Below are 21,269 nucleotides of genomic sequence, written 5' to 3' on the forward strand. Positions count from 1 at the left end.
CACTTGTGTTACCCAACAATCGTAATTCTTTTGTACTGTCCTAGTGACACTGATTTTAGTATGAATGCAGGCACGTATACTTACTTAAATATTTTATTATTTAAAGTATAAACTCTAAACCAGAGTATTTTTAATCCCATTGTATTTATAGTTAGTATATCTTTTATGGGTTGATATACTCAATTCACTATAAACAATGCTCTGATACCAATCTGTCACACCCCAAAACCGAGAACGGCGGAAACGTTCTGGGGCGGAGGACGTCATGTATGCATCACAACAAATGTAAAGTAGTAAACAAGCAACAACATCATCCATTGCATTAATAGTATAATTTTAGTTACAAGTGTTTTCTTTCATAGTACAAGACAACATGATAACTGATCAAAATAAAAGACGAGTCTTGACTGCTCCGTCTTCTATAAACCTTGCATCGACACCTGTCTATTTGTAACATGAGAATACAAGTTATTTTGAAAGTGTAGGTCAGCATTTAAGCTGGTGAGTTCATAAGTATTTAATGTCATTGCTTTGATTAGTTGTTATGAAAGACCGGTGAATGATTGATGAAACATTTAGTATAAGTATGAAAACTCTAGAAAATCCCATATTTCCTACTAGTATAAAAGTAGTCTTCTAATAAGACCTGAATGTTTTGAAAGTAGTCTTTTACTAAGACCTGACTGTTTTGAAAGTACGCATCACTTGAAAATATGACGGTTTTTCCCTATTTAACTATTATTATAAAACTCTAAAAGTAATAATAACTTATGTTGTATCCTTTGGTACTAAGATACACACGGCGTGGAAACTCGCCGTAAACTGATCAACCGTAGACATCCGTAGATGTGCATTTACCTTTGTTGCTAACAGCTGGGTTTAGGAATAGTTAGTCCCTTAAGTAAAGATACACACGGCGTGGAAACTCGCCATAAACTGATCAACCGTAGACATCCGTAGATATGTCATCATCCTCTGTAGCTAACAGTGGCTATAGGAATGGTTAGTCCCTCAAGGTATCATTTGGTACTAGGATATAAAGTCCAATTCATCTCGTCGATTATGTGATTGCATCACAAGGTAAAGATAAGAAGGTGATCTATATAACAGTATCTACACATATCATATGTAGTAGTAACTCGTCATATATGATCTATGTAAATGTACTCAGCTAAGCGTATCTATGTAATCGTATTCATGTAAGCGGAATCTCTGTAAGAGTATCCTTTCATATAGCATGTAGTCTAGACTCATGAATGAACTCACTCTGGTGTAATTTCTTGTAATAGAGATAATGTTTTGTATACCCTAAACTATTCCTATAATAGTTTACTAGAATGTAATTGATGAGTGTCCAAGTAGGTTTATACACCCTTGTTACCCAAGAGTATTGGAACTGAATTAACTGATGGAACATTTATGACCATATATGTACACATGATATATAACTAATATTTAAACGACCTTCGGAAGAGTACCCGATATCCCACCAGACCACATCCAAATCGAGGAAAAAGGAAACAGGGTGGATAGCCTTCCTAAGTATTTTAAACATTTGTTATATAACTATACCTATAGAGGCATGCAATTTATAATATAAAAGCATAAAAGAAGTTTTGTAGAACTTTTGAAAAGTTTAATAAATAGGAATTTATGACTTGATGTCAGTTTATAAATCGGTTAGAAAGACTGTTTGACAATACAGTTTAAGTGTGAGAAAACCTTTGTTTGAAAACACAAATATAACAAACTCAAAAGGAAACCTACAATTTGTAAGACAGTTTCTAAAAGTGTTTCAACATGTAAAAACGTTTGTGAAAACTATTTGAAGTATCTATGAAAATGTTCGTTTATTCTTGTATATGAATGTATCTCCTTGCAATAGTATTTCTAGTATATAAAAGTTTGTGATGTTCTCATAAAACTATACCAATTATAGTTTTCTAAAAGTGTGTCTCGTTTGTAAAGTAATCCCTAGTGAAATGCCCACTTGTTATGAAAGATATAATTTTTGTAGTGCCTAAGATGGACACATATATATACAGTATAAGCAGTGTGTTTGATTTATACATAAATAACAACACTTTTCATTTCAAAAGATATGATGTTATCGCGATACATTTTGCATACGAAAGTTTCTTTATAATAGTTATAAATCACATGTGATTCCGTTGATAAAAAGTGTATAATGAAACTTTATATAACATACGATAATCATCGTGTGTTTTACTTGTATTCCCCCCTTAAAATCATATAAAAACATTTATAAAACATTTAAAAGTGTAGATTATAGGGGTATGAACTCACTTGATTGATTGAAGAAAGCGAGACGAAAACCGAGCATAACTTCTACTCGAGGAAGCGGATCTCTCGAGATTCTCGGGAATCTCGGGAATCTTGGGAGCGTAAAACTTCATCCCATACTTGGATATGAAAACCGGGACTTTGGGATGGCTCCAAGGGTTGAAACGTAGAGCTTCGGCGCAAGAAAGGAAGGAAATGAGCAAAATTGGCCGGCACCCTCGCATCCCTTTTATAGGGTCTGGAAGCCTCGCGTACGCGGGGCGTACGCTTGTACGCAGGGCGTACGAGACGTCATGGATGACCGCATCCTCGGTCGAAACATCGAAGCGGCGTGTACGAACCGGAGCCTAGCATCCGAGTACGCTGGGCGTACGAAGGATCGGACCGCTGACTCACTCTTCGGATAATACCGGGTTTTAATTAAATTTATATTTTAATTAATTAGTAAACTTCAAAAATTCATATCTTCCTCATACGAACTCCGTTTTCGACGTTCTTTATATCCACACGAAGGTGAGACTACGATCTACAACTTTCGTTTAGACTCCGTCGGCTAGTTTTGAATTTATTTTTAATATTATATTTTTAATAGGTCGGGACAGGAAAAGTTCGTTAAAGTTCCATAACTTCTTCATCCGACCTCCGTTTTCGTCAGACTTTTTACCGTTGCGCTAGTATTGTTGAGACCTTCGATTCTCATTTAGATTGTGTCGGCTAAAAGTCTCTCGATCTCTATTTCGAGTTTTTAGCTGTCTACTGTTATATCTGTAACTTAGATAAATCACAACTTCCTCATACGAAGTCAGATTTGGACGTTCTTATTATGTACGTTTACGGTTTAATGATATCTAAAACTTTTATTTAGATACCTAAGGCTAAAAACTATTGTATTGAAACTTCGTATTTTACGTTTATCAGTATTGCCGGTTTTGTCGAGAATCTTCGGTTGGTCATAACTTCTTCGTTATAACTCGGATTTTTGGGTTCTTTATATGTATGAGAACCTTGATACGATTCCTACTACTTTATTTAACCAAAATAAGATTTTAGGAAAGTTAAATTTTGACCTAAATTTGACTTGCGTTCCATCATATTGTCTTGAAATATCGGGTTGTCACATGTATAGATCTATACATGGTTGACATCCCCACCTGCGGTTGCTAGCTACAACCTCGACTGATCAATCGAAGCGGGTGATAAGTGTCTACGATCGTTACTGCAACGTCCAATGAAGTGTTGTAGGGGTACACTCAGTCACATAGCTCGGTTATAGGACTTACTACAAACATTAACTAGAATCTCTCTCTCTCTCTCTCTCTCACTCACTCACTACCAACCATGGGCTTGGTTGCTTTCAAAACTATTTTAATTATGGAATTACTTATGTAACATAACAGTTTGGTTTTAAAGGATATTCAAAGATTCATTACAATCATTGAAGTATGGATTTTCTTATATAAAAATACATTTTGGCTTTTAAAGACTCATTACAAACATTGTTTTAACTATTGATATACATACAAGTAAAATACTATTTAGACTTATTAAAAGTATTACTGTTATTAGCAGAAAACAAACATAAAACATGTAACACTCACCAACATTGTGTTGACCCTCAAAACTACATGTATTCTCAAGAAATCACTAAACAGACATTCAATACATACTGGATTGACCTTGTATACTTACTGTTGTATTATATGCCTATCTATTAAGGTAATTCATGTATTATTGTTATTTATAAAAACTTCGTATTCAAATATCAAGATGGAACATGAATGCTATACTGTTTATTATTGTACTTGTGCTATATATTCAGTTTACCTATAATAGATGAATTTAGTTGCACAGCCCAACGTGTTCTGCCGCCTCGACCAGGGGTGTGATCGATTGGTATCAGAGCTAAATTGGTTATAGAGAACTCGTATCCTCGAAAGAGAAATACAGCTATAGCAACTAGATTCTAATAAAAGTATTATTAATATTAATTACACTACTTCTTGGCTACTTACGATACGAGGAATCCGGTTTGAAGGGCCACATAGGGTTGTTGGATTTCAGAACGACTTAATTGCTAAAATGGTCCTGTCCTCCGGTGTTTCCCGTGTAGCCCTCATATGTACTTGGTAGTCTTATAGTATAATTTTTTTAATAATATTACAAACCCCACCACAATAATATATATATATATATATATATATATATATATATATATATATATATATATATATATAAGAGTTATATATACTCTAACCCACGATGAGAACACTTAATAAAACTGTAACATACCTCCAACTAAAACTACCAACTCAACCCTTTAGGTCAAATGCCTCAATTAAGGTGAGTACCATACGTAGGCCATACCATAAATAAACCTGGAACGTACGCCTATGTTATTTATGGTCGGGTCGGTGAACAACCAACCTTGAACAAGGAGTTTGACAGACTACAATGGTTGAAAGTTCTAGAGATTGAAGGATGTTCTCAAGATTCGCTGCAGAAACCTAGTACCTTAGAAACCTTATATCAACCCCAAAACAACATATACATTTTAAAAGTAATTAAAAATCTAGGATAACATTCTGATTTTCCTAGTTCGCCTAAACCCAAAGAAGAACAAAGAATGAATAGCTCTGCTACCGTCGTAGCAGAGGAACCCATACTTCCTAATGGATCGTTCAGTAATGTCCAAACTGTTGGATTAGGTGTCTAAGCACATTATTATAATTGGTATGTACTTGACCCAAGAGTAGCATGGTCCATTTGGGATGCCTTCAACAGAACAATCTGATAGGATGGATATTTGAGAAACAGGCTATTATGATTTACTAATATGTATTTTACGTATAATATATTAATTGAGAAATCATAATATTTAATTAGTATTGATCAAGAATTAATTTGGATTTAATTTTGTGATCAAAAGAGACTAATTAAATTAACGGCGATTGATTATGTAAATTAGTGATATATATTGTTTGGGCTATTGATCCATGACGGGCTAAGTTTATCTAAGTATCCATGAAGATTTAGCCCACATGAGATATTGATCATAACCCAAATGTATGGATTAGGGTTTACCCATGACTCTTGGAATCCTACAATATATATATATATATATATATATATATATATATATATATATATATATATATATATATGTTACCCCTTAGCCAAAATCGACACACCTAAGAGTTATAGGAAAAGAGAAATCGATTTTTGAGTGTCTAAACCTCTCTCTCAAAGTCCTCCTTTGTTTATGGTGTTTGTGAACTATATGATGCATCACACTTGAGGTGCTTAGCTCTTGAAAGGCCAAAACTACAAGCTACAATAAATAGGTATTCTTCTAACTTGATTTTATGATTCATGTACCAATAATGTATGCTAGTTGTAGGCTTCATGCTTTGGAAATCTTATTGTATATATAGTTAGAGAAAACATAGATCCAAAGCATTTACGGCTGCATGTGCACCATAGGAGTGTTATAGTGCTTAAAACCCAACAGTGGTATTAGAGCCATGGGTAGTTTTCTGTTATATAGTTTCATTTGGAAATTGTTCAAAGTTGAAAAAACTGAAAAATAGCTTTCTGCCAGGCTGAACTTGTTGAGTCTATAGATGAACTCAACGAGTCCAAAGCCTGGCTTGACGAGTTGCATTGGCAAATGGCATATTTTCAGGTTTTTTTTTTGGCCTATATTGGATTGGGATCACTACCATAAACTATTTTGTATCATAAAATTTGTTTATTCTGATATGGTAGTGATTATACTCATCCAATGAAAAAATAACTGTCAAAGTTTTAAGATAATTGTTGGATATATGATAAACAAAGTTACTTGTAAATTGTTGATATGAATTATCTTGACTTATGAGTTAAATTAGATCAATCCTAGAATATATGATAATTCTATTTGTTAAAATTGATCTAAATGTTTTTTTATGACTTCCATAACTTGTCCTTAAGTTATGGAACATGAAAAGTCTAATCCATTAAAAATAACATTAAACTCATAAGTTATGGAATTCAAGAGTCTCAGAGGGAATCCAAAAGGTTTTGAAGAGTTTTGAAACTTATCCTCAAGTTTTGGAATTTGAAAAGTTTACTTAAAAGGTTTTAATTTGTAATATTGAATTCTAAAACATCTAGTAATTGAATGGTTTCAAAAGATGCATTTCTTGGGTTCATAACTTGAAAATTAATTAAATAGTTTTAATTTTGAATTTTTAATAGCCTAGATGCCTTGAATAGTTCAATTAAACCGTATGGACTTTATTAAATTAATTAAAGTGTTTAATTAAAAGAGAAGTTTAATAAATCCATAATAACTTAAGGTTAATTAAATTAAGAGTATAAATTATTAATAGATTAAACCACCAAGTATTTTAAATGTGTAAAATACACCCTTATACTATATAAAATTAAAAAGTTTAATATATTATACGTATAAGTAAAAAGTCAGTCTTAACATTAGTAGGCCTCATTGATGAAGCCAGTCTATAAGGGGGGGGGGGGGGTATAAGGTTACTGCCTATAAAATGGCGGTTTAATGGGTGTCCACTCTCACCTACCGCTTCCTTGACTGGTGGAGGGTCGTTAGCCTAACGAGTAGGATAGCACATTAATTCTAATTAAAATTATAATGAAAATACCAAGTAACTAAACACTTATAAATTCCTAATCTTAGTTACTTAGGAAAAATGCGAATTTGGTGCTAACCCATGAAATTGCACTTTGCACCTTGTTAAGTCGTTAGTGGAGTGTGTGTGGTTAACCGACACACTAATCTTGGACTGATAATGTGTGGCAAAGGGTAGCTTGATGTTAATCATGGCTCAATGGAGCGTGTATGGTTAACCGTCACATTGATTGGATGATTTGTGACATTAAGTGTACCAAGCTAATTTGCAGGGTTCTTCACACATTGTGTGTGATCCTTGGCATTCCAGTCACAAACTTGAAGGGCATAATCGAGATTAAACATGCCATTGAAAATTTCAATGAATCTCAAAAGAATCTAGGAATTTCAATTCATTTAAAACTTAATAATAAATTTTGTTTTTCATGGTGGAAATTGGTAAATCGTCATTTACCTACCTTCAAATATTTTACAATTGGATTACGGCATCTCTCTTCTGAATTGTAGAATATTGTGTTGGGTCCTAGCCTTAATCTTTCATTTGGGTGTTATGTTAAGGACTTAAATCAACTAACTTGAATTTCTCCCATTATAGATGTATAGGTCAGACAACGATGGTATTCCCGAATCTTATGGAAAAAGCTTTCCTCATGAAGATGATGTTCCCAGACATCATACTTCACTTCCTCCACGTCCTCCAATAGTTCTCCCTGACCCACAAGTTCAAGGACTTGAAAAGTGCAAGGTTACTCAAGCCCTATTGACAAGCCAACACCAAGATGGAAGGTCTGTGTGTGCACATGTCTTGGAGATGAAGTCACACATTGACAGGATGGGAATGCTAGGAGTCGTTGTGTCAAGGAAGTTATTTGTTGCTTGGTTCTTCAGTCACTTCCCGAGTTGTATAGTTAGTTTGTTAAAGACTACTATATGACTGACCACGACATGACCCTTATTGATCTTACCTATTTGCTAATTGCCACTGAATCAACAATGATTTGGCACACTGGTAATGCAAATTTGATTGGAAGATCTACTTCCCAAACTTCCATGGACATTGATAATGGTAACATTGAAAGAGTCTATTTGTTTCTATTGCTAATAGAAGGGCATTGGTTACGAAGCTGCCGTATCAACCTGAAGGATCATAAGGGTGGTAAAGTCAAAAAGTTTGACTCTACTTCAGGTAAGTCGACTATCTAACTCTATTAAGTTCCTATTGGTAGATTCTTAATACATGATGTGATAAGATTACATTTTGATGTTTTGTAGGATCAAAGGAAGCTAAAAGGAAAAGCATGATGAGTCTGATCGCGAAGAGATGGATTTTGATCGCATGGTTCGATGATCGGATTTTTGAGTTGATGCTAGGAATTATGATATATTTCTTAGGAGTATTAAGAAAAAATAGTTTTCATATGTAGTTGCGTTATAATGAAAGGTTTTCCCCATTTTATAAATAAAGAGAAATTTTGATTTTATCTTATTTATATTTCCTTGCAATGGCATTTGTGAAAATTGATGTTTGTATGTTTCTATTTTTAGCAATATGGATTTGATTCTTTCGTTTGTGGTCGTGTCATAATTTACCAAATAAGGAAAGATTCTCATTACCCAAGTTTCAATTGTCCAGAAACTTGGAATCGTGCAACTTGTATGGTGTGATGGATGAGAACCTTCGCCTTTGGGAAATTAAGATTGATTCCTTGTTCATATGTGAGTCAAGTAATGGACTACAGGATTAGGTAAACTTGGGTGTGCGCTGGTCAGGTCCACCATAAAAACGATAAGACTATTCGTTATGATTTACAAAAGTTAAGTAAATATGGTTATGCTTACAAGTTTAAGTGTAATTCTGAACCATTAGAAAAGTTTCAATGTATCGTAGAACGAATAAGAAGAATTGATTAGGTAGAAAGATAAAAGTTTCTCCAATCTGAAAGGAAAAGAGAGTACTTTAATATCGTGTTTTATGATCATCTTAATGATTATGAAAACCATATCACAATTGATCCTCTAAGGACACCTTAGTGCACTTGTATGGCTAAGAAGAGGAATTAGGAATTGTTGAAATAGTTAAATCAATTAAGGGAATCATACTTCGTTCCAAAATCAAGTCTTAGAGTCATACTCCAAGATTGTGCCTTGAGTGACATAATCTTAAGAAGGTTTATAACACACCCATCAAATGTGGAATAGAGAAGCTGTTTTCTTACTCCTGCACATTTAAAATTGGTAAATTGTGATGTCTTAGATAAGACAAAGACCAACTAAGACCAATTGTGTGAAGTATTTTGTCTTGATAAGAAACCGCACTAACTCTTGAATATTTGTTTGTCAAGTAATGTTTCTTGACAAAGAGAGTCTTATATATCAATTGGTCAGTGGGAGTCTTAAAGATCTTGAAAAGCTTCAAGAACTAATCAAGAATAAACCTATTGTTAATCACTAGCACACGACTTGAGGTTTGCAACCTATCGTGCTGACATGTTCTTGTTTTTGTGCCCATTCCAGTTAGAGTTGACTGTGCATGTGAGTTCTATGAGTACTCAATTGTTTGCATAACAACTTGGAAGCAATGGTAGGCCCTTGAGTTACCAGGTGGCAAGAAATTAAAATCGAACAAGTTCAGTCCATATGAGTTTGGATTTGTCACTAATCTTGTCTTGTGATTATGGTTATGACAAATTCACATGGATAAGAACACATACATCATAAAATCTAAGTGTCATGAGGTTTCTCTCCAATTCATGAAAATGATTGCGAGGAAATGCTTTCACTAAGTAGATTTTATAAAGATATCAGTTGTGATATGTGCATTCTCAAATTCGATTATGATTACGACATCCCTCTTCATAGTTCGAATTATGAGAAATAGCAAATAGTTTGAACATTCAGAACTTATTGTTGTAAGTTTTGAATACTTTAGACACACATATGAGCTTTCTAATAAAAGGTGTATGAGCTTAGATAAAGGCTTATCGAAGTATCTCGTATCAAAAATATGAACTTTGGTGAGAAAGTCAATAAAGTATTGATTTCTAGAAGTCCAACTGCTTTTGGATACATGTTAAAGCTAGTGGGAGCAAAATGTTATGCTAGTAACAAAATAATTGTTTTGCTAGTGTGAGTATAAATATTATGATAAGTGTTGTGAGTTAGCAATGTTAATTATAGAAAACAAAGGTTTCAATTAGTAAAGTTGTGGAGTTTTAAAAGATGTTTTGCTATAATTAAGGGAGAGGAACTTATACTTCATTTCAAATCTAAAAGCTTAGATTGTGAGATTTTAATCAAATTTAGCCAAGGACATATATGAATGACATGTTGAAAAGATTCGGCATAAGGAAATTCTATATATGGAAATGTTATTGCAAGAGACTGGTAAAGTATCAGTTCTTTATGTAAGACATTTTAATCATGTCACATATGCTTCGGGTATAGGGTCGATTGCATATGCTATAATATTTATGTGTTCTGAATTTTCCAAATTCCTAGGGCATTATGAGGGGAAAAGGACTAGAACCAGATATTACTAAAGTTGTTAAACAACTGTCAAGGACGATCTGAGGTTCGCTAAGGATTGGTTGCTTAAGGACAGTTGGAAGTATAGTAATGTACGAACCATAATGATATAATTTTGAATATATATATAGGATTCTATTAAGAATGGATAGTCATATGGTAATTATGGAAATTTTTCCATAATGGGAGATGGATATTAAGAATCTATGAGTAAGTTAGAAACTTTTATTCAAGAAGGATGCTCAAAGGAATGAGCTTTGAATATGAGACTTCATATCTATGGAATTGTCTTGTAACAATCTTCAATGGAAAGTTTTGTAATTGGCAAAGTCACTATGACTTGTATGCATAGTCATTACAAATAGATCACTGTATATAAGCTTAGAATCTAACAGATTACAGTAAGTGGCAAGGACTTGGTATTCTTACACTTACGAGAAGGATTTGGAATTGTGAAATGGGTGTTATTGGAAGTGTTTCCAATTGATATATTTCACATAGTAAGGACCATAGATAAACATATTGTACGTTCTTGGAGCATGGGATAACTATTTTTTTAATTCAAGTATTTAGTTGATAAATCGAAACATTATACAATGAATAATGTGTAATCAATATGGTGATTAAATAAAAGGTGTTTCATGTATATTCAAAAGTTTTGAGACCATATTAGATTCGATTATTCTTGTGTTTCACTTTGCATGTTTTGACTTCCCGAGTAACTAGGTTATTCAAACTATCCACAGTCAATCATACTTTGGACGTAGGCAATGAGGCAAGACTGTTATGAATCCGTCTGTAGAATGTCTGAAGTGTTTTAGACATAACACGAGTTTACTGCAATGTTCATGAGTACTTCTGGAATAAGATTCGAGTATTGGATTAAAACCCACGCTCATCTGAATCACTTCATGGATTTCATCATGAGTGATTGTGAGATGATAATATCTTATATTCTTAAAACCAAGACATGTGAGTGGTAGTTTACAAGTCGGTTGCACATTGACATATGTACACGCACCAGTAACTTGGTGTTATAAAACATATTGTTGTGTGTGATTTGATGAGTAAGTACAAGCAAGCATTTGAGTCTAAGTTTATCTATTCCTTTTACCCAATGTGGGATAAAAGGGATATATGTTGGCCCCTAGATGATTTAGTGATGACAACCCTAAGCACTTGTCTAAACCTGGACTAATTTGATTTGCTCAATTAGTCGATTGTTATTAATCGGAAATCAGGAAACAACACATGAACAGAGAGAATGATTATAATCCATGTCTCAATTCATTTGATATCTAGAATGGATGAATATATGATCCCTTATCTAATGGACACGTCATTTGACTAGTTCAGAGTTTGATAAAGTCCTTATATGAACACTCATTCCAGTGTCCCTAGCTACCTTCCTAGTTTTGGGGCTGGGGACCACCTCCTGAACCTCCGGGGTTTATTTGAGACATGGCGGCTGCCACTGCGGCAGTAACATCTGTTTGGAACATTACGGGATCAATTTGGGGAGGAGGTGGTGGCGGAGGGTTGTTGTTGTTCTTTGAGCTGGGTCTTTTTCTTGGAGGCATCTTGATCTAAAAAGATCAGGAAAGAGAGGATGATAAGTCCTCTGATTTGAATTATGAGACATGGAACAGGGGATATCTCATTAAGACAGACATAGAATTATATTAAGTGATAAGGCAGGAAAGAGTTATCAAAGCAGATAAACTATCGCTAAAGGAATGATTGAGGAACAACGCTGGAATGAAAATTTCTATAACAGATTTGGCTCGAGAAATACTCCCATAGTATTTAATGATTCGCTGCAGCGACGACTCGTTGTTTGGGTATTGGGTAAGTTTTAGGCATGCTGCATACCACAGTCACTCCCAAGCACATGTTGGTCGTCTCTCGAATGAATATAGTTGGCCAGGATATATTGATCCTAGACACGACTACATAACTGCCCAGGTTTAACCGCAGCGTACAACACCCATTTACTTATGTTCTGTTCTACTTGTAGTTATGGATTTCGACGGTTAGGTATACTTGTATACTTTTGAAAATACTTATATTTTAAAGTATACTTTTAGTTCAGAGCACTTAGGCCCTTTAGTGTTTATAGTCGTATACCATGTAAGGTTTGGTATACCAGTTCATTATAAACAAGGGCTCTGATACCAATCTGTCACACCCCGAAACTTAAGGCGGAAACATTCCGGGGCGGAGGACATCATGTATATCGCAACCAATGTACATAGTAAGCATAGTAAACACAAAACAATACATTACATAAAGTTATTACATTTGTTTGAAATCAAAGTGTTACAAGTGTCATATATATATATATATATATATATATATATATATATATATATATATATATATATATATATATATATCATATGAACAAAAGTAAAGACGTGTCTTCTATGTACTCCGTCTTCGCCAAAAGGATCGTTGGGTACCTGTCTAATATGGACCTGAGAATACAAGCAGTTTGAAAATTAGCATAAAGCTGGTGAGTTCATAAGAGTTTTGTTTTCTGAAAATGAACAAGTTTCCTTTGGTTTTCCGAAAAAGTTTGTTATCCAAGAAAATCCCATATTTTCTTATAAGTTTAGTTAAGTTATTCGTTTATTACACGATCCGATTATGTACAGTTTGTTATCCCAGGAAAAACCCTTATTTTCCTAAAGTAAAGTCTAGTTACCCATTTGTTGCACGGTCTAGTTAAGAACAATTCAATTATCCTAGGAAAAACCCTTATTTTCCTCAAAGTAATGTTTAGTTATCCATTAGTTGTCTTACATTCGATTATATCCAAAGGCGTACTTTCATATTCATAATCCTATTCCTATTCGAATTCCTATAAGTATTCGTATTCGTATTCGCATTCGTATTCGTATTCGTATTCCTACTCCTACTCCTATTTCTATTCGTATTCGTATTCGCATTCACATTAGCATTCGTATTCGTATTCATATTCGTATTCGTACTCCTACTCCTATTTCTATTTGTATTCGTATTCGCATTCGCATTCGTATTCGTATTCGTATTTGCATTCGCATTCCTACTCCTACTCCTATTTCTATTCGTATTCGTATTCGCATTCGCATTCGCATTCGTATTCGTATTCCTACTCCTATTTCTATTCGTATTCGTATTCGTATTCGTATTCGCATTCCTACTCCTACTCCTATTTCTATTCGTATTCGTATTCGCATTCGCATTCGTATTCGTATTCGTATTCGTATTCGTATTCGTATTCCTACTCCTACTCTTATTTCTATTCGTATTCGTATTCGCATTCGCAATGGCATTCGTATTCGTATTCGTATTCGTATTCGCATTCACATTCGCATTCGTATTCGTATTCCTACTCCTACTCCTATTTCTATTCGTATTCGTATTATTCCTAGCTGTACTTTCGTATTCGTATCTGTATTAATTCTAAGTGATGATTAGTATGAATTATTCGTAAATTATGAAATATAACATAGATTATAACACTTTATTATGAAATCTATGATTAGTCTGAAAGCTAACTTTGCAATTCGAATTATTGGTTAACACAATTTTCGATATTAAAACATACGGAATATAAACATTTGAACTGAAATAATAAGTTTGAGTACAAGATTTCCTTGTACTTTTGCTTGTATTCCCCCTGAAAACATTTGAAAAACACAGAAAAAGAGTAGGGGTATGAACTCACCGATTGAAGAATGTGCCTGATTGGATGCTAAACGTTAGTTCAGGGCTTGAATGCGTGTGAGGTTCCTATGTAATATGAAAAGATACATATTTGTATCTAATTAGGATTTGAACTACAATTTAGATAAGATTATATACTCCAAGACGCGAAAACACTTCATAATAAGTGTTTGGAGTGACCCGGGTGACATCTAGGGCCGTATATGGCTTGGATTTGGAGTTTACTCCTCAAGAGTAAACTCATAAGAGGGTTTACGGCCCTAATGTGACACCAGTCAAATTTGGTCAAAAATTTATTGATCTATAATGATAATTGGGATGAACAAAGTGGTAGAGTTTGTAACAAGGTTTCCAAAAATATAAAGAACACTGAAATCCGAGTTATAACGAAGAAGTTATGACCAATCGAAAATCCGCGATAAAACTGGCAAAACACTGTTCAGTGTAAAAAGGGAATTTTCGATAACAGGCTTTTTAGACTTAACAATCTAAATAAAAGTTGTAGAATATGTTAAACCGAGAACGTTCATAAAAAGAACGTCAAAATCTGACTTCGTATGAGAAAGTTATGATTTTTCGAAATTTTGGTTTAGCAGTAGACAGCTAAAAATTCGAAATATAAATCGATCGATATTTAGCCGACGCAACTTAAACGAGAATCGAAGGTCTCGTCAAAAGAAGCACAACGGTAAAAAGACAGACGAAAACGGACGTCGGATGAAGAAGTTATGAATTTTTAACGGATTTTCCTGTCCCAGTCTGTTAAAAATAATAATATTAAAAATAAATTCAAAATTAGCCGACGAATTCTAAACGAAAGTCGTAGAGTATAATTTTACCTACACGTGCATATAAAGAACGTCAAAAACGGAGTTCGTATGCAAAAGTTATGAATTTTAGAAGTTTTTGGCTCAAAAACCGAGAAAAATCACATAGTCACTATTCTGCCACGTCACCCTCGCATGCGAGGCTGCCACGTGTCACCTTCTGATAGGACCGCAAATTGCTGTGTCACCATCAGATTGGACCGCAGCTGCGGTCCAGTAAGAAGCTCACACCATCGCATGAGACACACCGCGGACCCTCGTGGCCTTCTCCTATTCGACCGAAGTTCGGACCACTCAGAAGCCTCAACGTCCGAAGCCTCGCCCCGTGTTCACTTCGCATGTCCGACGCGTGTGCTGCTGACTCCTCGCCCTCGCCACCTGTCTTCTTCGGACCGAACCCTCGCACCCCTATATAAAGGGTGCGAGCCTTCTCGCATTTGAAGAGTTTTTCACCCCAAATTTCACCATTTTTCACCTTTTCACCCCCCTCGACTTTCTCATGACCCCCGAAGGCCCCGGTATCACATCCAAAGCCCGAAGCAAGCACCGGAGCCCCATAATTCTCGAGAATTCATCCTCTCTCTTGTCGAAACTCTGCCCGGTTTTAGCCGGTTTATTGTCAAACAAACTATTTTCCAGGAAACAAAACGATGCCCGAATTACCACCTATCAAGGTGAGTTCATACCCCTATAATTTACATTTTTAATGGTTTCTAAATGCGTTTTAGGGGGGAATTAAAGTTTAACACAATATTAAATTGTGTTAATAATTGTATGTGATAATAATCACGCAAATAGTTTCTGTATGCTTTCAAGAATTACCAAATACATCCAAAATGACTTAAAGCCATGTTAAATCTTTAAATTCATGTAAACTCCGTTAAATTCTTTGAAAAATGTTTTATAAACTATTTCAAATTATAAATGCCAAAAATCATGTTTATACATGTATAAATATATAAATAAGATTTGAAGGACTTAGGACTAATGAATAATTTTATTTCCTTTTCCTTGTTTGGATGTGGAGTTAAGGTTGTGTTATTTGTCTGAAGGTCGTTTCCTTCTTAATTATATATATATTATACATATATTAGTATAAAAAGGTCACTCATTTTGGTATCATTACCTATGTATCAGGCTGAGCAAAGGTGTTCATCCATGAGAAATCATGTTAAGCAGATAGAGCATATAAATTATAATAGGTATAATTTATGATTCAAAACTAGATATACGAGTATGATTCACATTCCAAGGAAAGTACCAAAACTTATTTAACTATACCAGGATATGTATAATGCCTTTAATATACGAATAACATATTAAAGAAGTAAAGATACATCATACCGGGTTTGCATTAACAAAGGTACGATACAGAGTACCAGGGTTAGCAATCACGGGGTAATAATACATCATACCGGGTTTGCATTAAGAAAGGTACGATACATAGTACCAGGGTTAGCAATCACGAGGTAATAATACATCGTAAATCTCGTTGAAACAATAAATTTTTGAGACCCTTCACGATGTAGTTATCTAAGTACGACTTTAAGTCCTGACCTATTAAACAAAATCTCTTGTAGGGAGAGCGTGAATTTGTGTATAGATCTATATGGGACTGACAATCCCGCACCTCTACTATTCGCTACAATTTGGCCGGCAGGCCTAGGGTGTCAAATATCATTCCATTCTGACGCCTGAAGAACGTCGCCGCAGGCATATCAGTCATATTAGTATGGTTAATAGAACTCACATGGATAAAACAATGAGTGAATTACTAAGTAATATATTTCTCTTAAAACAGTAAGAAAAGATAATTACATCCCGACCAAATATACCTTCTATAGTCTTTACTTAGAGTAAAAGCTACGTATCATGAAATCAAGTATGGTAAATATACTTGTACTTCTGTTTTTGAACATTTAAAACCACAAGGCATTATTATGGATAATATAATATTTTCCAGGATTAATACTAAGGTTTTTACCATAAAGCACATATAACTAAGAATACTTTTACAAATGTAACGGTTTATGGAATTAAACCACTTATTAAAAAGAAACGGGTTATGGGATTTAACCACTTATACAAAGGAAACGGTTTATGGGACTAAACCACTTTTACAAATGGAACGGTTATGGGATTAAACCACTTTTACAAATGAAACGGGTTATGGAAATAAACCACTCATCAAATGGAACTTAGTCATTCAATCTCTGTAAACTAGTATAACATAAAAGACCTTTAGTGGTTAATGCTATAAGTCCTTAGTTATTACATCAGAGTTATATGTAAGTAATATGCGATTAAAAGTGAAAGGTGTGACTTCCGCCTTACTTCCTTTTCCTTGTTTGGATGTGGAGTTAAGGTTGTGTTATTTGTCTGAAGGTCGTTTCCTTCTTAATTATATATATATTATACATATATTAGTATAAAAAGGTCACTCATTTTGGTATCATTACCTATGTATCAGGCTGAGCAAAGGTGTTCATCCATGAGAAATCATGTTAAGCAGATAGAGCATATAAATTATAATAGGTATAATTTATGATTCAAAACTAGATATACGAGTATGATTCACATTCCAAGGAAAGTACCAAAACTTATTTAACTATACCAGGATATGTATAATGCCTTTAATATACGAATAACATATTAAAGAAGTAAAGATACATCATACCGGGTTTGCATTAACAAAGGTACGATACAGAGTACCAGGGTTAGCAATCACGGGGTAATAATACATCATACCGGGTTTGCATTAAGAAAGGTACGATACATAGTACCAGGGTTAGCAATCACGAGGTAATAATACATCGTAAATCTCGTTGAAACAATAAATTTTTGAGACCCTTCACGATGTAGTTATCTAAGTACGACTTTAAGTCCTGACCTATTAAACAAAATCTCTTGTAGGGAGAGCGTGAATTTGTGTATAGATCTATATGGGACTGATAATCCCGCACCTCTACTATTCGCTACAATTTGGCCGGCAGGCCTAGGGTGTCAAATATCATTCCATTGTGACGCCTGAAGAACGTCGCCGCAGGCATATCAGTCATATTAGTATGGTTAATAGAACTCACATGGATAAAACAATGAGTGAATTACTAAGTAATATATTTCTCTTAAAACAGTAAGAAAAGATAATTACATCCCGACCAAATATACCTTCTATAGTCTTTACTTAGAGTAAAAGCTACGTATCATGAAATCAAGTATGGTAAATATACTTGTACTTCTGTTTTTGAACATTTAAAACCACAAGGCATTATTATGGATAATATAATATTTTCCAGGATTAATACTAAGGTTTTTACCATAAAGCACATATAACTAAGAATACTTTTACAAATGAAACGGTTTATGGAATTAAACCACTTATTAAAAAGAAACGGGTTATGGGATTTAACCACTTATACAAAGGAAACGGTTTATGGGACTAAACCACTTTTACAAATGGAACGGTTATGGGATTAAACCACTTTTACAAATGAAACGGGTTATGGAAATAAACCACTCATCAAATGGAACTTAGTCATTCAATCTCTGTAAACTAGTATAACATAAAAGACCTTTAGTGGTTAATGCTATAAGTCCTTAGTTATTACATCAGAGTTATATGTAAGTAATATGCGATTAAAAGTGAAAGGTGTGACTTCCGCCTTACTTCCTGTTCCTTGTTTGGTTTTGGGCTTAGGGAAAATACACCCATTTCGCTGTCAGTTCGATATTAGGTTATACATAATTAATATAAACTAAGTAATTACAGAGGGAAACTATTAAGGTTATCAGTTTATCACCTCAGGAAATATAGGATTTTCTGGAGGAACCAGTGAACTTTTCCAAAGAACCTAGAGTATACTTTACAGAACTAAAATACTTATGAACTCACCAGCTTAAATGTTGATCTACTCTTTTCAAATAACTTGTATTCTCAGGAATCCAGTAGATAGGTACACTCCCGAAGCTCTTGAGAAGACTACCTAGTACCGTACCGCGACTCTCGTCTTCTACTATACCTACTTTGGTGTTTGAATATGTAATGTTTAAACACTTATGTAAAACTTATACTTATTAATGAAATGGTTGTTTGTAATTGGATTACTATATTGCATGTGTTGTGATACTTACATGAAGTCCTCCGCCCCCGAACGTTTCCGCCGTTCTGGTTTGGGGGTGTGACAAATTGGTATCAGAGCATTGTTTATAGTGAACTCAGTATATTAGTCATAAAAGATATACAACTATAAACCCATTGGGATAAAAACACTCTGACCAAGAGTTATACTTTAAAAATATAACAATATTTTATAAAAGTATAAGCACATGCAGAATATATATACTAGAATGAGTATCACAAGAGGAACAAAACAAAAGTATTTGGATGTTGAACATTACAGTTAAACCTAGACAGTTATGTAATCATATATGGGATCAATATAGCCTGATCAACTATATTCATTTGAGATATGACCAACGTGTGTTTGGGAGTGATTGTATTGTTCCAATAAGTCTAAAACTTACCTAGGTACCAGATGAATTGTAGAACCAAACACAAAGGTTAAAATACTATAGGAGTATTTTAAGATGCTATAACAAGAAAACTGAAAACTTATCAACTTCTAATAACTGGAAGTCCAAGAATCAAATACCATGGAAGTATTTTAAATAAACTTTTGGGAAATGTTAAAAAGATCTTTTCTGATAAGTCTATAAGTACTAAGTGGATACGTTAAGGTTATATATAGCCGAGATTTTATGGACTTAGAATAGATGATTTTCACTTTACTTCCTTTTCCTTGTTTGGATGTAGTTTTAGAGTAGGATTACTTATTCGAAGGTCTATTTGCTCTGGATTATATATAATCGGTACACCCCATGTGATTATAGGAGGACCAGGAAGGATCACCTTTGTAAAAATTTAAATTTTCTCATAGATTCTCATTCTCGTATAAACCCCTTAGATAAATACTCTGGAAATCAATAGAAGAGTCAAGGAGGATCCAACAGAATTTCATTAGGGGAATCCCAAGAAAGAAACATATGAGAAGTACATAAGCTATAGAAATCATTTAGTGCCCTTACCCTATTAAGGACACCAATGAAAGATTCGCATGAACTTCAGAGATTCAAAATCTTCATTACGAAGCAATGGGGACCAGGGTCAGAATCGGAAGTAAGACAGCCCGGGAATTCAATATACCTACAGAGGAGAAAAACACCGTATAGATACCAGGAGAGAATAAATCAATACCAGGAGAGAATAAAATGGAGAACAAAGGAAAACCATGCATGATACATGTGAAGAGTTTGAGCACCTTTTCATCTAAGTAATAACTAGTAAATCGGTTCAACCTAGTGAGTTAGTGATTTCATTACTCACATTAGGTTTGGAGCTTATCCTCTTTTACTGTCATAGCTAATGACCATAAATCAGATAACGGAATCTTAATTGATGGTGATTACTTCTCAAATTCATAAGTCTATTTTATGTAGACACTGTTATGAATTGTTTTCGAATATTTTTGAAAATTGGGAAACGATATCCACCAAGCGAAGGTAACTTAGTTCGGATGATACTCGGTTCCTAACCATTCTAGAAACTTAACTATATTCCTTACCAGGACTGCATCATAGGGATGCAGGTCGAATCATTAAGAACAATATAACAAAACGAAAGATTAATACATAGATACAAATGGTTTGAATACATCTAGAGACACGATAGTCGCTCAAGAACTCATTTTCTTATCATATAACAGAATCATGCCTCCAAAGAAGTGTAACCAACCCACCAGCAAAAAACCAATCCTTCAGATAGATGCAGCTACGTTTCAAGTTGCGGTCACAGCAGCTGTAACAGCTGTCATGGCACACCTTAATGCTAACAATGCAAATGTTAGTAGTAATGTTATCAGTAACCCCGATAGTGGTGATGACCAAGTACAGCCACAAGCACCTACTTGTAAGGACACCTCGAACCTTAAGCCTAATATCCTTAAACAAAAGTTCGAGAACTTGAAAAGGAGTTGTTCAACTCAAGAACCTAACAGAGGGCAACGAACTGGGGCAGTCAATACTCCCATCAGCCCTGTTATTCTAGTGCCAACCAAGCCGTACTTAGGAAACCTCCCACACTGCAGCAAGTGCAACTACCATCATCATGGAGTTTGCCGAGACCTGCATTGCAATAGATGCAACATAAAGGGGCATACCACCCGCATCTATAGAACTCTGGTCGAGTTCATCACTTCAACTAC

This window comes from Lactuca sativa, chromosome 6 (genome assembly GCF_002870075.4).
Source record: "Lactuca sativa cultivar Salinas chromosome 6, Lsat_Salinas_v11, whole genome shotgun sequence".
Taxonomy (NCBI): Eukaryota; Viridiplantae; Streptophyta; class Magnoliopsida; order Asterales; family Asteraceae; genus Lactuca; species Lactuca sativa.